The 21,000-nt window shown below is 56.5% G+C and overlaps 1 long non-coding RNA gene across 1 annotated transcript; it reads left to right on the plus strand.

Annotated features, from left to right (window-relative positions):
- The first annotated feature begins 482 nt into the window (after positions 1-482).
- Positions 483-2,153, plus strand: LOC147823470 (uncharacterized). The gene is made up of 2 exons (XR_015443836.1): positions 483-1,555; positions 1,664-2,153. It is a non-coding gene; the product is annotated as an uncharacterized LOC147823470 (long non-coding RNA).
- Positions 2,154-21,000: the final 18,847 nt, after the last annotated feature.

Raw genomic sequence — 21,000 nt, forward strand, 5'->3', positions numbered from 1 at the left:
CATTCAGCTAAAGGCAATACAAAGAAAAATCCCAAATGCTTGCCATCAATAAGGGAAGGTAGATTTTCTGAGACTGGTTAATTGGGTTTGATGCTGAATCACAGATCAATGAAGTCAGAGGTCAGCAAACTTGCCCACTGCTGCACATATCTTTATAAATAAAGTTTTATTGGAACACAAGTATCACATATGTACTTACCTGGTGCCATGGTCTGCTCTACGATGGCAGAGCTGAGGAGTTACAGCAGAGATTATATGGACTGCAAAGCCTAAGACTCGATGCCTTGTGGGTTTTTTTGTTTGGTTTGGTTTGGTGCTTGGTTTTTTCAGAGGTTTTTTTTGAGACAGGGTCTCACTGTGTAGTTCAGGCTGGTCTTGAACTCACTATGAGCCCAGGTTGGCCTCAAACTCATGGCGATCCTCTTGCCTCAGCCTCTGGAGGATTACAGGCTTGTGCACCATGCCCAGTTTGCGGTGTTTTTTTATGGACTAATTCTGTGCACTCCTTATAAAGATCATCCACTGTTAGATTCTAAGGAGAAATTTTTGCTGTTTTAGTTTTATGGACAAGGAAATAATTCCAACTCGTTCTTGTTGCCATGTGGTATCCAGAACCGGATCATGGGACAGAAAAAGGAAATTAGCTGTAAGTCCAGTGAAATGGAAATGAAGGTCATCTTTAAAGGTAGTCTAGCAGACTGGGCGTGGTGGCACATGCCTGTGATCCAAGCCCTCGGGAGGCTGAGGCAGGACAGCAAGTTGAGCTGTGGACGGGCATGGAGCAAGTCATTCAGAGGGAGAAAGAAGCAGGAAACAGGTCTTTGGTGCGGAAGTGGGACTGAGCCAGCTTCCAAGTGCCGTGGTTAGGGGAGGGGGTGACAGGCTCTGCACACCTGCCGCCTCAGCCTGGGAACTGTGCCCATGGGCTGCACTGGTCCGGAGATGGTCTCTCTGATTCCCGCCCGCTGAGCACTGCACAGAGCCAGCCAGGCTGCTGTGCGGACGCAGAGACGTGGGGGTGTGGGAGGCTGAGACAGCAGGATACTGCCGGGCCAGCCCTGGATGCAGACTGCAGTATTCACACCGCCTTTTCCAGGGAAGGACCCCAAAGAGCCCCTCCCTCCTCCAATGAAATAAAACAGATGGAGAATAGCTAAAGTCTCTCCGATCTGAGACTGACGCTCCAAGGGTGACACAGGTTGGCATCCAGCGTTCCTGCCGGCCCATGAGAAAGGCCCCTTGCACAGTGTGAGCGCGAGCCACGCGGAGATGTCCGACCTTGCTCCGTGCTGCACCCCAGCCCCAGCCCCAGCCAGCTGGACGGACAGCAGGCGGCTCTGAGGCTCTGAGGGCGGAAGCACAGCTCCCAGGAGCCAAGGCTGTTTGAATTGCGTTTCCTGTCATAAAATCCCAGCCCTGCTTCTCCCCCCTGGGCGGAAATGAAGCGCTTCCTTAATGGCAAGCCAGAGCCCCAGAGTTGAAAGCCAGAGTGGAAAGGACCAGCTGCTCAGAGAATCCCTCAGGGAAACTGGTCGTGTGGCAGGGAGCTCACGGGGTAAGTGACATTTTTCTTTTCTTTTTTTTCCCTTTTTTTTTTTTTCTTTTGGCTTTGGTTTGGTTTGGCTTCGTTTTGTTTTGTTTTGTTTTGTTTTTCTGGCATAAGATCTCACTATGGAGCCCAGGCAGGCCTTGAACTCAGTGCCGATCCTCCTGCCTCAGCCACACCCAGCAAACAACAACTTCACTTTCCTTCTCAGAAGTGAAATCAGGACAGAGTTGAGTCTCATGTTTCCTCTCTACAGCCCTGGAGAGCTGAGGCCTGGCTCTGTCCCATGGGTCCGAGTACCAGACCAGAGCTGACCTCCCTGCCACTGCTCACGTGATGCCATCTTTCCAGCCTCTGCTGCCCGCACTTCTGGTGACACTGAGAACCTTGCCAGCGCTACCTGTACGGACACACGTGACCTCTCACTGCCCTCTGACACTGCTCACAGGGTCCCGCCTGGCTTCCCTGGGGTCAGACTGGGACCCTCTGAGGACCCAGCGCTGGGCTCTCAGCCCCTTCTCCGTCTGTCAACGGCGGCTTTTCTACCAATGCCCGCCTCTGGGCCGTGCACATTGCTTTGATTAAAATGAGAATCCTTATTTAGAAATCTCAGGCTCCCCATATTCTTGTTTTCAAAAATGATCATATTTAATTTAAAATATTTCAAAGTGCTCTGTTTTGTCTTTTACCCCTACTTCGGTGGACTCGCCACTCAAATAAACTTGCCTCTAATGCCAACCTGCAAGGTTCATAAAAACCAACTACCTAAAAGCAGTAATTGCACAGTTTTACCTTCATACCTGCATGAACAAAAACTGCAAGTACTATCTTGAAGCTAGAGAACAAGTTTCATTTCACAGATTGATGCACGTATGTTTTCCTACATCTGGATGGATCTATAATGGCGCATGCTTATAATTCCAGCTCTCAGGGAGGCTGAGGCAGGAGGATTGCAAGTTCCAGCCCAGCCTGGGCAGTGTAACAATTTACAGCAACTCTTCCTCAAAAACAAAATAATAATAAAAGGGCTGGGGACGTAGCTCAGTGGGAAGGTCCTGGGTTCAATCTCCAGGAACACACGCGCGCGCACACACGCTATGCACGTTATAGTGGACTGTCCCTGGGTTCTCAGCAGGGAGCATTGAAGCATTGCTCAGTTTCAGGCGGGAACTGGCGGGGATGCTCTGGGCTAAGGACATGATGGGACAATAGCCTGGTGTAACGGTGCTCTCTGCGAGGGTGGCTTGTGACGCTGTGGTCTGGCCCCTCAGTGCCTGTTCATCGAAGTGCAGCCCTTGCATGAGGAAGAGAGGAACAGCAACCGAGGAGCAGAACTTGTGAGAAAAGTACGAAAAGCAACAGACGTGGCTTGCAAAAGCCGAAGGGTAAGAAGAATGACACCTGGCAATGAGGTGCTCATCCAGGGACCTGGGACCCGGTGTGCATGTGTGTTGCGCTCGTGTGAGGCGTGTGCTTCCACCAGCACGGAAGATGGGCCGGGAGGTGCCCCTTGGAGGGGACAGACCTGCCCTGATCTCCGGCCACTGAGATTAGAGTGAAGGCATCCCCAGGGACGGTCAGCCAGGCTGACCGGTGTCTGGTGTCCAGGAGAGACACACAAACACACACGCGTGCTCTGGAATTACAGGTCTGGTCTTTGGACCTCGGCTCCCTCCTTAAAATCCAAGTAAACTGGCCTCCCTAGGGCTCAGTTTCTTCTTCTATAAAATGGGATAAAACATAGCTGCTTTTGGCAGGGAAAAGTAAGAAATCGAGTCGACCAACCTCGGATGGAGGCAGCTTTCACCTCCGTGTGTCTCGAGCTTGAATCGTGGCCGCAGGCTGTGTCTAGGGGACTACGGGCTCCTTGCCGGGAAGGAATGTGCCGAGCGAGACACACGGGCCCACAGGAGAAGGAACAGAATGGAGAAATAAGAGATGCTGGTTATCACGGGTGCCCCCGGGAGGCCACCTCCGGCTTCTCCAAAATCTGAAAGGAGAACTGCGCAAGAGGCCGCCCCGCCCCGCCCCTCTTCTGAATTTTGCGAACTGCAGAGGACGGAGTCTGTGTGGGGAGACGGGGAGACGTGTGCTCACCCCAGCAGCGCGGGCCCAGGGTGACGTCTGCACAGCGACGCCTCCCTGGCCGGTGGCTCCAGGTCTGCCAGCCGGAGGGCTGCCTGCCCGTGTGCAGGGCAGGGGGCGGGCAGTGTCCGCAGTCCACGGTTAACACCTGGCCCTGGCCTGGCTTCTCTCCTCCCACAGCCCTGCAGAGCAGGCCTGGGCTGGAGGTCGTCCTGCTTCCGCTGCGGACACTGCAGACTCCCACACAGAGCCTTGGTTTCCATGCCAGGAGAACCCCAGCCTGGCGAGGCCCACGCCAGGGAGCTGGCTGCACTCACTCGGAGCAGCAGCAGGACTCCACGGCTCCCGGCTTCCCCTGCTGTCTCTTACACTTCCATCGGAGGATGGAAACTCAGTTTGCCTCTCATACTGCTGTCGTCTAAATGGGCGGTGGTGGCAGCGGTGTGCTCTGCTCGTGATGACATCTGTTTGCTTCCTGGGATCAACTGGATTAAAAACTATCCATCTTTATGTCTTTAGGAATGGGCTCCTGTGGGCTGCAAACTCGGAAATCCTAAGAGCTAAGCTTAGTGCAGCAAACGGCTCCAGGGCCACAGAAAGCAGGGCGAGGGGATCCACAGAGGACAGTGCTGCAGCTTGGGCAGAGACTGCAGAGCACACCTCACACCCAAAGCAAACGTGTGTGCACTGGGGTCCGACTTCAGCAGCACTTCGGCAACAGCAGGCAGCACGCGGGGCTCCTGTTTGTCCCCGTGGATGCTGGTACTGACCAGCAAATCTGCTTTTGCTGATGTGCATACATAATTCCTCATATCTGCTTCAGAGTAAGGGCAGCCACGGCTGGGAAATGCACAGCTGCCTCCCCAGCAGGGTCTTCGGTGCACAGTGAGGCCCCACCTGCTTGCAAGGCAGACGAAAAGGAGGCAGCTTCCAGAGAGCGGGATCTGGCCAGCACAATGGCCTCTGCCCGAGTGGTCGGTCCATTCTCCATGTCAAGTAACAGCCTCATGGGCTGCGATCATGACTGCTGTGGACGAGGACATCTTCGCAATAGAAAGTCGTCCCCCCACTCACCCAGTGCAGATCAGTGGCTGGGTACCGGGTATAACACGGGAGATTCGGACACATGCGGTGTGCCTGTGGGTCCTGCAGACCTGTAACTCATAGCACTTTATAGTTTGGGGCCTCCAAGCCCAGCTAAAATTTAATTTAAAAAATTTTTAAAATAGGGCTGGGGATGCAGCTCAGTGGCACCACAGCTGCCTTACAAACACAAGGTCCTGAGTTCAATCCCTGGTACCAAAAAAGAAAAAGAAAAATATTTAAAAAGTTAGCTGGGCACGGTAAAAGAAATAAAAGACAGATCATAGGGAACAGGGGGGTAGATCTTTTGCAAAAGGGAAGAGGACGGAGGCCCGGAGGGGTGGGGAGGAAGGGGGTACATAACAGGAATGAAGATGCATTGCGCACCAGCTCCCCACAGCCAGGGCCATCATTATGTGCTGCAAACATGTGCCAATAAAGTTCAAATTAACAAAACAATAAAAAACGAGAACCACCAGAACTTGAAATGAGTAGGACTTTTCACAAAGAAGACATAAAGACGGCCAGCAGGAACACGAAAAGCTCCTGCTCATCTTTCAGGGAGTCAACGCCACCCTGAGATGCCGCTGATTGGTTCTGTCTGTTTCGGTAGGAGTGCGGCTCTCCATTTGGCAACGACCCTACTTCCTGTTGAAGTGAGGCAATGTGCGCTGCAGCTCTATCCTCCCGAGGTGATGTTGAAGGGAGGTGCTGGGTCCCCCCAGCCCATCTGAGATCCGGGAGGCAGGAGCAGGCTGGTGCCGGGGAGTTGCAATGCCAGGCGTCCCTCGGAAGGGCCTCACCTAGCACACACCCTCCCCGGGCTCTCCCCACTTTCTGAAGCAGCGCTGGCGTCCTCTCACTGTGCTGATGGTTGAATCTGAACATGCCCATTTTTTCCAGTTACCCCTCAGACTTGGTGCTTCTCCAAGGGAGAAGAGGGGAGGTACCTGGCACCCACTCATCCCTGGGCACATCACATCCAGCCTCCCGAGGTCCCGGGTCACCCCAGGCTCCCTGCCCAGAGGCGCTGGGCTTGAACCCGTCACCAGGAAGCCTCCAGCCATCCGAGTGGAAGGACTGCATCAGCTTCTGTGCCCTGTGGCTTCAGAGTGGAGGCCAGGAAGGCAGAGAGTGGGGTCCCTGCCAGCCCACTGGAGCTGCACGCGCTGTGGCAGCTCACTGCAGCATCGGCCTCCCGGGTGGATCCTTCTGCTGCTAAAGGGCATCTGGAGCCAGATGGAAACGGGTCTGAAGCCGAGGCGGCAGTCACGTGTCCTGCTGATGCCCTAACTGCATGGCTTCTGCTGTGGTTTTTAGCATACACGTGCCATGAAGAGGCACTAAGCGCCCCGGCTGCTGAGGGCATCGTCGTTCTCAAAAGTTCGGGGGAAAGTTACTGCATCGTAGTTGCAACTTCTCTGAAAGCGAGTTCGCCTCTGCTAAAAACAAGCACAGCTCAGACTTTCTCAGCCCCTGCCTGATGCGAGAAGGGAGGGTGGGCCCGAGCCCATGCCACACACAGCCAGCACCCGCTGGGCACCCTTGGGCTCTGTGCCCAGTGGCTGTGACCCCAAGTGCTCCTGTCACACGAACCCAGCTGGGCTGAGGCAGGGAAGCTCTCTACAGCCAGCCCAGCGCCTGGTGATGGAACTGCACAGCTGGCCGGTGTCCTAAAGACAGGGCAGTGAGGTCCACGATGACCTCCACTGGCTGCCAGTGGAGTGGGTGGAAAGGCCAAATGGCTCTGGCAGAGAGGAGCAGGAAAGGTCTGTCCTAGGAGCCAGGCCAACAGCTGACACGGATATCAGAGCTCCCGGTACAGGGAGGACAGCAGTGCTGGACACAGCCCCAGCTGCCACTGACGCGCTGCGAGTCCCCGGAGCATGCCATACGCCGGCTGTGAGGTCATCAGAGCCACCACAGCACGGAATGACATCAGCAGCCCACGCCAGGGCCAGGAGCGCCAAGGCCAGGAAGGCAGAGTCACTGGCCACAGTCCCTCCACCCCCCATCACTGCCAAGACTCGTGCACAGGCTGCAGTTATTCTGTGGCCAAGGAGCAAGCGGAGAGGGAGCTGGGCTTGGCCATCCTCCTCCTGGTCCCCAGCTCAGAGGTCACCAAGGTGCTCAGTGTGTCCCAGGCAGCTGCTCTCCAGGCCTGCACTCCACTGCCTTCCAGATCTGTTTTTTAAAATTTTATTCAGTGTTAATAATTGCACGTATTTATGGGGCCTGGTGTGGTACTTTAGCACATGTACAATAAATAATGATCAAAACAGGGCAATCAGCATTTGTCCCGGCTGGAGCAGGCATCCCCTCTTCACGTCGGGATCAGTCAGCCTCCCTCCTCCTGGCTGTGTAACACACGGTGAATGCTGCTCTGCCTCCATGCTGCTGTGGCCTTGCTCCCCCTGCCAGGATTTCCGGGTCCGTTGCACTCTCCTGCCCTTCCCTGCCGCTGGGAACCAGATTCTACCCTCTCTCAAATGCGCTTCACTGGCCCAGGGCTCAGCTGCCCCCAGAGAGTGAGAATCTGCAGTCACTGCACCACCTTGCTTAGAGGAGAGCTCTGTGGCTAAAGTGACGTGAACGAGTCTCAGTACAACTTAGGTCATGTGGCCAAAAATACAGCGACTCAAAATTTTGAAAGTTTAGTAGAGGAAAAGACACACTTCCGCCAATTCCTTCACTTTGGACTCACGCATCCCACCGTCCTCGCCGCTTCCTGCAGCCACTCTGGAGCCCTCTTTCCTGAGGGTCTTCAGTTGCACTGCCCTGGCTGCCTCAATGCCCCAAATGGATTCAAAATGTTCCCCTTTCACAGTCATTCTGACTTCGGGGAGGAGCCAGGAGTTACACAGTGCCAGATCCGGTGAATAAGGTGGACAAGGACACAGCGTCGTGTTCTTAGGAGCTGCCTTTCCCTTGGATGGTGCTCGGCAGCAGCCACTGCATTTTTGATCACACCTCATAAGACACTGATGAAAGAGGACTCCAGAGCTGCTTCAGGATGTGGGAAGGATGATGGGTTGGTTGTGTTCAAAGTGAGGGGAGGATTTTGAGGGGATTCATGGCAGTGTGACTTTTGCCGTAATAAATTTCTTTAGACATTCCCAGTATATTTCAGTCACTCCTGCTGAGGTATGTTTAAGTGTCCAAGGCAGCAGGAAATGTTCCTGTCCAACCTGCAGTGCTTGCTAGCTGGGATTTCCTGAACAGTTTCTTCACTTTCTGGGAGCAGACAGCACCATCCCCTTGCCCAGTCCCTCAGAGCCCTTGGGAGAGGAGCTGACACTTCAGAGTCCTCTGTGGGAGCAGAAAGAGTCCCAGCTTCCAGCAGGGGGCTCCTGTTAGGCCCCCTTGTTTGGGGCGCTTTTTGCTTCAAACATCTGAGCCAGGAAAATGTCCAGGCCCAAGGACAAGCTCCTGGATTCAGCAGGACCACTGTGGTGCCCGCCTCTCACGGTGGTACAGGGAGTCTCACTCTGGCAATGTGGCAGTGTGTGTTAGTGCAGACATCACGGGGAGCCCAGGTGTGCTCCCCATGAGTCCCCTGCCTGGCTGTGACCTGGGTCTGCCGCCCAGCTTCCCCATGACCAAGGTGATCTGAGCTGGGCTGCAGAAGGCAGCAGAAGCAGCAGAGCCTGCCCATCACGTCCACCGTGCCTGCAATGCTTCAGGGACAGGGTCCCCATGCTCACCAGGCTGGGGCAGAAAGTGAGGTGACCAGCTAAGATCTTCCCGAGGGACCCTGCGTGTCCACATCCACAGCCCAGGAGCCCAGAGTCAGAGTGCCTGCTCTGTGGGAAGGCGGCCCTGTGCCTCCCCAGGGCCCTGTCCCTGGTCCCCTGCAGCAGGCAGGTGGACACAGCCTCATGCTGGACCTTTCTGCTTCCTGTTTGGGCTCAAACACTTGATGCAGAGGCCAGCACAAGAGGGATGTGGTTCTATTAACCGCTGGGAGGACCCAGGTGTGAAGAGGGGCCCCAGCCACTCTGGGGGTGAGGTGGAGCTGCCTTTGCATGAACAAGGGGCAAAGTCCCTTCCTGGGGCACTTGGTGGCCACTTCCAGTCACCCTTGTCCAGCCCTTCACACACACGTAGCCCTCCTGTCCAGCCCCACGCAGAATCAGGGCTGTTCAGAGGCTGTTTGAGTGACATCTCCCTGCGGCTGATGTCAGCCATGCAGCTGCTCTGCTGCCATAATAACCTTTCTAAATAAACTGATGGGGTCCAGGCCACCTACTCCAGGCATCTCTCTCTCCTTTTGTGCTCATAATCCCCAGCCTGGGCCAGATTCTCCGGACAGTGACTGACACACCCACTTGGAGAGACTCACCCGGACCCAGGGGAAGCCAAGACCCCCTCAACCTTTGTCTCCCTCCCTGGAGACATCAGGGCCAACCTCTGCGTCCACTGGCAACAGAGGCCCCAATAACTAGATGCCTCGCGGGACTGTGTAGCCTCACAACCCCACTGCTGAGCCCAGGCAGCCCCACAGAGCCCTAGGAAACCCAGAGGCCTGACGCTTCACCAAGTGCTGCCCCACCATGTCCAGTGGGACCTAGGTCTCCTCTGCCAACCCTGCTATGGTCACTTGGTCACTCAGGGCCTTGGCTGACCTCACCCCATCTCTTGGTCAGCGTGGCTTGTCCAACCTTTCCTTGGACAGCTTCATTTCCATTGCAAGCCTGGAGCAACTCGAAGCAGACCCTGTTCCCAACCGCTGATCCCTGGGGTGGGAAGCTCCTCTGAGGAAATTGGTTGGGACCAAGACGCATCCAGCACTGAGAGCAGCCAGACTGGGGGACCAGACGCCTGTCAGAGGTTAGGTACTTCCAGTAATTCCGGGCTGTCTAGAGCACAGACAGGTTCCCCAGGTTGGTTGTCTGTAATATTTGCGGGCCTGGAAGGGATCACGTGGCTCTCCTGCCTTTGTGATTCTGTTTGTTTTTGTCTTGCTTCTTTTGTTTTTTACAATACTGGACTGGGGACTGAACTCACAGCCTTCACACCAAGCTACAATTCCCAGATCTCTTTTTAAATGTTTTGCTGCTATTGTTCAATTTTGAGACAGGGTCTTGCTAAGTCACTAACTTGCCCAGGCTGGACTCGAACTCGCAGTCTTCCTGCGTCAGCCTCCCCACGTGCTGGGATTACAGGCCTGCACTGCCATACCTGCTAACTTTCCATCTTTTCATCCAAGCCCATCTCTACTCCTTGTAAGCAGTGACTCAACAAATGGGGCTCTCTGTCCTTCCTCCCTCCTCCCCTCCAAGTCATGCATCTGGCTTTGGAAAGAGAACCACCTCTCCCTGGCTCAGGACCAAATCTGCACCTTGGTGCACATTTTCTTCCATCACGGAGCAGGTGCATCCTCCTCCTCAAAGCCTTCCTGAGTGCCAGCCCCAGTGTGGCCCTGCCCGAATCCCCAGGGCCTGGGTCCATCTACAGCGGTCCCAACCCGCCTCTCACTGTCCGGCACTGCGGTAGGCATTGTTCCCAGGATTGTTTTTCATTTTCTGTTCTTAAGTGCAGGGGGCCCAAAAGGAGAACGTAATTCTGCCGTCAGAGTCAATAAGCACACGCGGGTGATCAGACCCTGCGAGGCTCCGCACCCCCACAGGAACGGCGGGGAGCTCTTCCGCCACCAAATCCATTTGGCTCTATTTAGGACCTAAGCACAGGAAGCCAATGATTGAACAAGATTAGTTTCCTGTGGGCCATAAATTGGCAGTAGCAGAAAAATACAGGATGAATTTATTAGCGTGCAAGGTCAGCTAAAAGGAAGACAGCCTGGCTATTCGTTTGTTTTCTTTAGCCCACCTCCCGAATCCGGCCCGGCTGGAAAAGACCCTTTAACTACTTAATTACTTCTTAATAGTTTTAAGCAGATTCAAAAGGCTGGCGTTGCTAAGAGCCCTGGGGCAGAGCTGGGCTATGCCAGGAATGCCTGCCTGGGCCCAGATCCGGGCTGTGTGAGGTTCGCTGCCTTATTTGGTGCCAACTGCCTAGGAATTTACTTTGAAGCTAGAATTTTACATTAGGGAATAAAGGAGCAGCTTCTGAGGGTTAAAAAAAATAATCCACCAAGTCAAAAATATAATTGTTTCCCACTAGAAGCACAAATGTGATAAACGTCTCTAGACATCTGCTTTAGAGAGAATGGGAATAAATTGCTTTGAAAAACAAAGGTGAACCCTTCTTTGAAAATATCCCCTTCACCAAAGGGAGTCCCAAAAGGAGGGCAGCACTCCACTCCGTGCCAAGGCCTTTAACCATGGAAGGAGGGGTCCCTCCGGGTCACCTGAGCTTGCCCTGTTAGAAACCTTCCTGTCGCTCGGTTTTTCTTTTGATATTTTTCCAAATGGCTTCAAGTTGTTGGGAACATGAGGCCCCGCTGGTAGGAGAAGTATTTGGATGCCATCTTCCAGGGCTGTGGCTACAAAGGCCATAACTCAGATACTAATGATACTGGGGGTCCGCAGGGAGTTGGGGACACCCTCTTCCCCACGCTGAGCAGGTGGAGGGCGGGGCCACTGAGCCACCGCGGGGAGGGCAGGTCACCCCTCTGCCTCGCCAGCCCTGGGGAGAAGCCTTGTGGGGAGGAGCTCTCCCCACCCTGGACTGCAGCCCTGTGAGGGGCCAGGAGGCTCTGCAGTCCCGAACCCAGTGAGGGCACAGAGAGGGTGATGACTCACGCTGGCATGGAACAGCCTGCACCACTGCCTCCTGGCCGCCTGGCCCTGGAGGGCGACGAGGGCAGAGCCGCTCCCCTCTGGCTCTGGCTGGGAGACTCACAAGGTGGCTGCCCACGTTGGCCGCTGCTCCTGGTGGCCTGGAGAATGTCCCTGCTTCTCAAGTGTGCCCACTGCTCGCCCATTCTGCCCTGGCCAAACGGGCTCCTGCAGAGCTGCCCATGAGGCGCCTTGAGCCTCCAGCTGAAGTGACCAAGCGCACAGCACAGCTGCCTGCTCCAGGGCCTCGAGCCTGTCCCGGTGGGCAGGTGTGGCCGGCACTGCCTCGCCCATCTCACCACAGCGCGGGTCAGCAGCAGCCTGTGGTCCGCTGTCCTCTCCCCTCCCAACCAGGCGGTGTCCCAGGTGGGCTGGCAGGAGCGTCCATGTCTGGCCAGACCCAAGCTCCCGTGACCTTTGTGAGCCTCAGATCCCAAAATAAGCCGGGATGGAGTGGGAAGTTCACATCCTACATGGCGGCAGAAAGCACCTTCCAGGGCCGCCCAAGGCCAGCCAGGGCCTGCAGCACCTCTGTCACCAAGCAGGGTGGGTGCGCCCCCGTCCTCTGCCCTCTCACAAGGTGGCCCATCATCCCCGCTGTTGGGAAGCGGCTCAGAGGCACAGCAGCCAGGGGTCCCTGCAGCCTCCGTGCTGTGCCCCAGAGAGCCAGGAGAGGCTGAGGGGCATCACGAAGGCCAGCTCGCACTGGGGACTCAGCCTGGTCTGCACCTCACCTGAGGCTGTGCCCTCCAGGGAGCCCCAGGGACTCAGTGGCCTGGGCTTGGCTGGGTCTCTGCCCAGCAGTGATGGACCTTCGCCTAGAGAAGGCATGGCCAGGGTGCATCGCTGGCCTGCTGGTGTCCCTAGTTTTGGGGGGCAGGCTTGTCCCCTGAGGGTTACCCAGGTGTGGGCCCTTGGGACAGCAGAGAGTGGAGACTCCTGAGCCAGGGAAGGAGGGAGGACTCAATCCTAGGGCTCGCAGGCTGTGTCTGAAAGACAACCAGCTACAGAAGGCTGATTGGCTCCCAGCCAGCCTGTACCCCACCTGTACCCCAAACATGGGCCCCTGACTAGGGAGATGCCTGGGCCCCCAAGATCCAGCCAGGGAACACCTGCTCCCCAGTGAGTCCAGGACATCCTGCTTCCGGTGCGGAGACAGTGCCTGGTACTGAGGAGTCCAGTCCCCAGATGCCCCACAGAGCTCTCCCGTCCCTGGGCTCGGCACAGCCACGAGTGAGGCACAGGGGAACGAGAGCCAGGAGACAAGATCTGCAAGGCTGGAAGGAAGTCACTGAGGAAACACAGGAATTAGCAGGCAACCAATATCCCTGCCGTCACCCTGTCAGGGCTCGTGGATGCAGAGACAGCATGTTGCTCTGGGTAGTTTGAAAATTCCTTTTATAATGCAGTGAAGGAACCCGATGTGGTTCAGTCTGTAAACGGAATACTACTCAGCCATAAAAAGAAGAGCAGAGGCACATGCTACCTCAGGGATGGACCTTGGAACATGTGGAGTGGACGCAGCCAGGCACAAAGGCTCCACGCACAGCACAAGTCCGTTTCTGTGATGTCCTCAGGACACCAAGTCAGAAGCAGCAGTGATCTGTGGTGACAGGGGCTGAGGGGAGAGAAGGCAGAGTGACGCCAATAGGTGGGATGACACAAACACCTGAAATCAGGTCCCAGTGACGGCTGCCCGGCTGGGGGCCTGGGTGGGAACCACTGGCCTGCACACCTTGCGTGGTACCCATGGCAACATGTGCTTGCATCTTCCAGCCGTCATGGCCGAGGTTCTGGGGGCGGCGGCAGATAGAGCAGGAAGGAGCCCGAGTCCCTGCCACCCAGTTAGGCAGGCAAGCACCGCTGCTGGGGCAAAGGGCCCAGAGCTGGACCAGCGCCTGGTGTCACAGTTACACTTTCCAGGGGACCCGGCTCTCCCAGTTTCCCGCTCACCCACGTGGCCCTCTTGGAGATGGCGTCGTCGCTGAACCAGCTAATTCTGGCGGAACTGAGTGGCACCAGGAAGAACTGCCAACTTGGTCAGGGCTCCTCAGCCTGGTAACGCTGGCCTGGAAACCAGCCAAGTTTCGTAACAAAGCCCAACGCAGTGAAATGTGTTTTCACTTAGCCGGTCCCGGGGGGCTTCTGCTCCGCTGCCCGGGGGAGGCCTGGGTTTCCTAACCAGGGAACTGGCTTCGGGCTCCAGTGTCCCCAGGTCTGAGGACATCGGGGCTGGGCCCAGGTCCCCAAGCACTCCTTTCATCAAGGTTGAGAAAAAATTCTATTTCCTAATTGCTTGGGAACCAAGAAAGGCATAGAGGCTGCCCTCTTCACTCTCTCTTCACTGAGACACAATGCTCGAGACCTAAAACTTAAAGGAACAAGGTTTACAGTGGCTCACGTTTCAGTCCACGGCGCCCGGCTCCGAGGCAGGACGGCAGGGGCCTGGGAAGCAGAGCTGCTCAGGGCACAGAGGGCAGGAAGCCGGGAGAAGGGAGGGGCGGGAGGAGAGGAACCTCCCAGGCCCCGCCCCCGACCTCCGCGCCAGGCCCCGCCCTCGCAGGCCCCGCCTCCTCGCCGCCGTCAGCTAAAAATCCCAGAACCCAGGCTCCTCCCGAGGTCCCCCATGGGTGCATGAGGTATCGGGGAGACATCAAACCTAAACCAAGACAGAGGAGAAGCGTCTGCCTCCGCCCGTCCTTTGGCCCCCGAGAGCCTGCGCCTCCCTGACCTCCGCCTCTCCCCCTTCAACTCCCTGAGCTCCGCCCAGGCTGAGGCTGCTGGGGCACTGGCCCTGTTGACCCGTGTGTGGCCTCCCAGAGAGGCCAGTCCCCAACCGGTCACCCACAAAGGCAGCAAGTGGCGACTCCTTCCACGCTGCTGCCCGTGGTCCCTCAAAGTTGGGCCAGGTGAGGACGAATCACCGGTCAGCCAGTCAGTCACTACAGCCCCGCAATCTTGGACTGATTCTTTGTCCCATCCCCTCAGTCCCGAGACCTCACAATTGCCTGTCACATTAGAGAAATGTCAAAAATACAAGCTGAGTCAGTCACGGCCACAGTGTCTCCCAGGATAAACTGGAGACTCACCTAGAATTAAGTGGAGGCTGCAAAGCTCCTCACACGCGGGGACCTCTGAGCTCTCGGTCCCAGTGTCGATCGCCAGGAAGGGGCCCTCCCTTCACCGGGGGTCCGATGGCCTCAGTCACCGTCTCTCCCCTGAGGCCCTTCGTCCCTGACACACAGAGGGAGCCGGGTGAGTTGGGGCAGAGGCTCCAGGATGGGCAGCTGACAGCCGAAAGGCCGTGCAGGAGACTGGGCCGGGGATGATTTCCTTCCAGGCCCTGGCTTCCGGGACCGTGGGAGCTTCCTGGCTTCTCCAGGGCGTCAATCACAGGCCTGACTCCTGCTCCAGGACACGAGCCCCGACAACAAGGCCAGTGTCATCATCCATGAGCCTGGCACAGGATGGGCCCACTGAGCACAGCCGAGAGAGTGAGCTCAGGTGGCACCAGGAGAGGCACAGGGTCTGCTGCAGAGCTCTGTGGCCAGCTGGCTCATGGGAGGATTCACGCATGTCACTGGGCGAAACTGTTTCCGGATGGCTCCCAGCACACACTGGGCCTCTGGCCCAGGGTCGGACAGGGTTAATGAAGACCACAGTGCCCCCCAGCTGCGGCCCCACACCCCTCTCTCAGGAGTCCCAGCTGCCCCCTGAAGGCCAGATGTTTTGGTGAAGACCAACACTGCAATTCCACAGGCTCCTCTTAGCACGCTGACAGGAAGTGGCAACTGCTTTGTGATTGCAAACATAATAATGAAAGACATCATAGTATGTGGGGTAAGCAGTGGGAAACAACTGCGAATACTCTTGGGAAACTGCAGACTCCTTGTTATTGCCTTCATTTGGCAGCTGGTGTTGCTCCTGTGATGCCCGCCGTGGGCATGGGGGTAATGGGTCTGCCAGTGCTGTGAGCCAAGTCCCCCAGTAGTGGCCACCCGTTCGCACAGGGGTGCCCCCAGCATTGGGGCTTAACTCAGGTGCCACGGCTCTAGTGCCCACTGGGTTAACCACTGTCCCAGGGTCCAGCACAGCCGGCTGATGAGTCCAGGAAGCAACCCTTCCTCACACCTTCAGGGCATCACACAGAGCACGGCAAAGCCTGCCTGACCAATAAGGCCTGTGACTCTCTGGGCTTCTCCACACAAAAGCATCAAAGGAAAGCCTAAGGGTGACAGAGACCAAGCCCCTGAGGTGCTCCTGTGGCACCCCAAAACATGGAGCTAGGTGTGAGTCTGTGCTGGACACTGGGCAGTGCACACTCCAGCCACCTACAGCTAATCTGTCCTCTGCAACTTTGAGTTCTGTTTTTGTTATGAGTTTGGAGATGGTTGGCAGTTAAAAAGACCCACACAGTTGGGCTGGGTGGACCTTGGGTGGTGTGGAGCTTGGGGACTGGGGGCCGGGGTGTGTGCTCTGCCTGTTCGGTCCCCAGCACCACAAAACAAAAAGGAAGCCTGAAGGAGGCAGAGAGCAGCGATTGCCACCCATGGCTCCACGCAGGACTGCGGTGGGAGGAGCTGGCCTACACTGTCAGCCTCGCTCTGCCTCTGCAGAACGGGGATGGCAACGGATGTGCAGCTTTGGGGCCTCGAGGGTTAAGTGTTTCCGAGGTGCTCAGGTGAGTGTGTGAAGAGTGTTTCCAAAGGTGTTAGCTAAACATAAACATTGGAGGGGATCGGCCGAAGAAGACCTAGGGCAAAAGCATTCAGCCCTGTCCCACGTGCCACAGCTCATGGGGACACCCTGGCCGCCCCACGCTGGATTTCGGGAAACCTCACAGCACCAGTCGGGAGTTAGAGGCGACATCCTTCCGAGGACCAGCGAGGCGCACAGACTGGTGGCACTGGCCAGGCTGCCGGAGAGGAGACAAGACAGAAGCACCGCGTGACTCTCACATGCAGGGCTGGGTTGTGGGGACCGGGCTGTGCCTGTCAGGCCAGAGGACAGCTCGCGATGCTGGCTGATGTTGGAGGTAAGCAAGGGTGCACGTTGGTGGGGCTGGGAGCCAGGGCGGAGGTCGGAAGCCATAGAAATGGCAGCTGGCATCTTAGAAAGGGATGTGCCTGATTTAGGGGAGGAGGTGGAGAGAACCCTGACATCCGCGCTGCAGGGACAGAGGCAGTGGACGCAGAGAGGAAGCAGCCGGGGAGCCCAGCCCCACAGCTCCTGGGCAGGAGGCCACACTGGCCGGACACTGAGAAGAGAGTCCGGCCCGAGAAGAGCCATCCAATGGGGAAGGCAGGGCGGCAACTTCAGCCATTCCAGGAGGGAAGGCCGGGGCACAGTGGACAAGTGCATCGCCTGCATCCCCCACGGCAGCGGTTCTCAGGTGGACCGACAGAGAAGCAGAAGGTGTCGGACGTGCCAGGATCACAAACCCTACCGACCTCTGGGATTCCAGGCGGAAGATGTTAGGCCAGCACTCAAATTCAGGCCTTGGTCAAAAGTGACCGTGGAAATCTTTGTGTTGCGCTAAGCACCGAGTGAGGGTGCACATGGTAGCTTCATTCCTAATAGCCCCAAACTGTAACCAGCCAGTGCCCCACAGCCAGACAGGCGGACAGGTGGCGCCTCCAGCCCGGGCCCCTCAGAAGCCGGCTGAGTCTCTGCTCCCACTGCCAGGACACTGTCCCAGGGAGCTGCACCTGCAACTCAAAGGAGGAGAGGTTTATTTTGGCTCCTGTTTCAGTCCTTGGTCAGCTGGCTCCAAAGCAACATCACGGCACAGGGGGTGCAGAGGCGGGCGGCACTCATGCCAAGGTGGAGGGGAAGCAGAGAGTGAAGGAAGGGGCGGGGAGGAAGATGCACTTCTGGGTCAGGCTCGGTGACCCCTCTTCACCCCGAGCCCCACTCTGACACCCCCGGATCCAGTCACCTTCCCACAGGCAGAAAATTAGAGCTAGGGGAAGAAATCCAATTCCAAAAGGTTACATACCTTTTCCATTTTCACAATATTTCTTAAATGACAACATCTTAGCAATAGCAGACACAGGGTTCCAGACTGAAGCACGGAGGAAGCCGGGTGGGAGGGAGAGAGTGTAGTGCTCAGCACCTCTGCTGCGGTGGGGACACGAACCTGCACAGGTGACAGAACCAGACAGAGCATAATCCACGCACACACACATGCACACAAGCGCAGAAGCACAGGAACAACTGGGGGATCTGAATCAGACTGGCGGGCATGTCAGTGTCTCCACGTGAACTCCACTCGTGCTGTGCATGTACCATGCATGTACTGTAGCTTCGCAAGGTGCCACCACGGGGAATCCAGGTAAGGAGCACGTGGTGTCTCTCTGTGTTACTTTTTACAACTGCTTGGGAATCTACAATTATCTAAATTACGGCTTCCTGTATTCCCAAATCTAAATAAACTCTGTATGCTTTTAACTACGGATCAGCAACACAAGTGTTATAAATGTTGTTTCTTAACGCACCAATTAGTCACCTTAAAGACTGAAGCAAGTTAAAGCGGAAAGTCAGGGAGGAGATTAATGGGGCTAGAACAGCAAACAACATAGAGATGGACTAGATACAGAGGAGAGAGCTGAAAGGGAGGCTCCACCCAGATGTGCTCAGTAGACCAGAGTCAGGTGCGCTGATCTGTGGTTGGAAATAAGAGGTATTCACAGGCACCCACTGTGGGTTTATAAATCTCCCTTTTGTAATCAAACCTCCACTTCTTTGTTCAATTAATTCATTATCTCTAGGAGAGTTATAATGTAGGGCTATGCAGTTAAATTATGTTCAAAGCCCACACACACGTTATTTGTAAACGAACTTCCAGCCACATATGCCCACATAGTAACCCTGCACAGCGGTCACGTGAGGCAAAAACCTGGCTGCTGACCTCTCTCTGTCCCTGAATGGTGGCCATCCCAAGGAACTGCAGGCCCCATGCCCCGCCTCTTCTCTGGCTGAGTTTTCTGATTTCCAGCATTTGTTGTGATTGTGTCTGTAGCTCACTGTCTCTCTTCCTCCTCCAGAACTCATCCCCATGGGCCTGCAATCAGGGGAGGGAAGCACACGCCCGTGTGCTGGGGAGACAGCAGTGTGCCCCAAATGCGGGCTTATTGAGTGAGCGCACCCTGTGACTGTCTGGCCTCAGTGCTTTGCAGTCTAGGAGAGCACAGGCAAGTGTCCACACGAGGACCCCAGCTGGCCAAGGGCCAGTGTCATAAGGGATTCAGGCAAATGCTGGGAGTTCGGCAGAAAGCTCGCTGCCCTCGGAGCAGGGGCTTCCGTCAGGATGGGACTGAAGGCAGAATTGGACTTTAGCTCGTGGAGAGAATTAGGAGGAGCCTAGGCCGCAGGGACCATGAGCAGCTTCCCCTGGGTGGAGGTAATGATGGGTCCGGATAACACAGGTGTGGAGGCCAGGTGAGACCCACAGGTGAAGAGTGCAGGTGTGCACGGGTAACTGGAAACTGCAGGTTGAGAAACACGTGAAGAACACCAGAAACCACCCGGACTCTCCTGCCCACCCTAGCAGAGCACAGGGGTTAACGTGTTCTCCAGCTATGGGGACAGGCTGCTGTTCATGGTCGCTCCCCACAGCCACCTGCCCTGCATCCTGAACCACAACACAGCCCATGCAAGAGCCCTGAGGTCAGGGCACCATTCAGAGCCCTGAGCAAGGTTTGGGGCAGATGCCAGCCTCTAGTCCACCACAGGAACCAGCAAAGACCTTGGCCACATTGCCACCATTGTGCGTGCAAGATACAAAAATAAAGAAGAACTTTTGTTCAGAACGTGGCAGGCAACAAACCCAGCATGTGTACTGGACTTGTACCCAGAGCGTCTGTTTACTGTGGCAGGCTTCCATCGACTTTAAATCAACTCTGCTCACACAGTCACTTTTCACAGCTGACTACTCTGCACGCGAGGAAAGCTTAGAACCTTCTAAAACTTGGAGATGCAGGCTTAATTTGGAAAGAATGGCAGATGTTCCAACGATAAATCGATAAATCACATGGAAACTGAATTTCTGATGTAGCAGTGTGTGTGCGTTTACATTTGGACTGGGGGAGGGAGGCATTTGTCGTGTGTTAGGATCATCCCTGAGCTCCACACCCTGTCTCACTTGCTCCACTCTCTCCTGGTGGAAACCCAGGCCCGGTGCCTTCTTACTCTGATTTCCGAGTTCCGGTGGTCAGAGAGGCACTCAGGCGCTGTTTGTCCCAGAACCTGCATCGCTCTGTTTCCCAGCATGGTGCGTTTCCAAGCGTGGTGTGCATGTGTGAGTGTGTCACGTGCACAGCGTGCAACGCTCTCAGCACCTCCATCAGCTGCTCCTCCTCTCCCTGCACAAATCTGCTTCGATCCCCACAAGAGTCCAGCACAGGACGCTTCCGAGTCAAGCCCAGCCCCCCACCCCCCATCTGACCTTCACTGCCCTCACCTGGTGTGGTCTGGGCCCCGTCCACCTGCAGTCAGCAGGGTCCTCACAGAGGCTTAGCATCCTCCCCACCCCTCCCTGCACACCTGATCCCAGGTGCTCTCCTGGCAGAGGTGCCTGCCTGCTGTAGCCGCCCCGAGCTTTCTCATCCAGAGCCTGTTGCTCCAGGCCCCTTTACCTGGCGGCTCCCTCGCCCCATCCAGATGGGTGCAGCTCCAAGAAAACCTCCACCCCCACCCGAGGCAAAGTGGGAGTGACTCCCAGGAGTGCCCAGGGCTCACCGGAAGTGCTCCATCTCCTCATCAGCTCTGGCCTCTTGCTCTCGGGCAGCCCTGGTACACCCAGCCTGCTCAGCTTCCGGGATTCGAAGCTTCTAACTGAGCTAGCAAGGCTGTGTCTGAGGACGATGGATGGTCCACATCTGGTGTTTCTTTTCTACCCCCAGGACCCAGCCCAGGTTTTTAGCATCAAGAACATGTGTGAGGCCTCTGTACGCCCCAAGGTGGTGGGGTCCTGAGCACCGCCAGCAGTGCCCACGCAGGACAGAGACCTGAGGGGCAGGGGCAGGGCTGCAGGGTGTGGAAAGTGACTGGCTTCTTAAGACAGGGAGAAGAAAGAAGGAAGAAGGGACCAGAGGAGGCAGAAGGTGAGATTCGGCAACGGCAAAAGCAACACGGAGTGTCTCCGTGGAGCCTTCAAGAGGGGTGAGCGGAGGGGCCAGGGCATTGTCTGATGACCTTGTCACCGACCGTCCTCAGCTGGGCCAGGGTTCAGCCTGAGGATGGGGCAGGGTCGGGAGAGAGGAGCGAAAGGGTGGAAGATGACACCGCGCCCAGGGGACGGGAGGGACCTCCCCCCACCCAGCTGAGGGACCTGTCAGTCGCAGGGGTGTCCACTGCAGGGAGGTCGGAGGTTTAGCGGGAAGAGGTGGCTGCCGGGCCCCTAGGTCTCAGGAGTGGCACCCCACAGTGGGGACTGGGGCCTCGGACACCCAAGACCCAGCGGTGCACCGGAGGGGGAGGGAGCCGGGGCTGAGAGCCCTGGATCCAAAGCCAAAGGCCCCTGAGCTTACACCACAGGAAGTGGAC

This window comes from Heterocephalus glaber, unplaced genomic scaffold (genome assembly GCF_053883595.1).
Source record: "Heterocephalus glaber isolate CG9 unplaced genomic scaffold, H.glaber_assembly_v1.0 deba00001579, whole genome shotgun sequence".
Lineage (NCBI taxonomy): Eukaryota > Metazoa > Chordata > Mammalia > Rodentia > Bathyergidae > Heterocephalus > Heterocephalus glaber.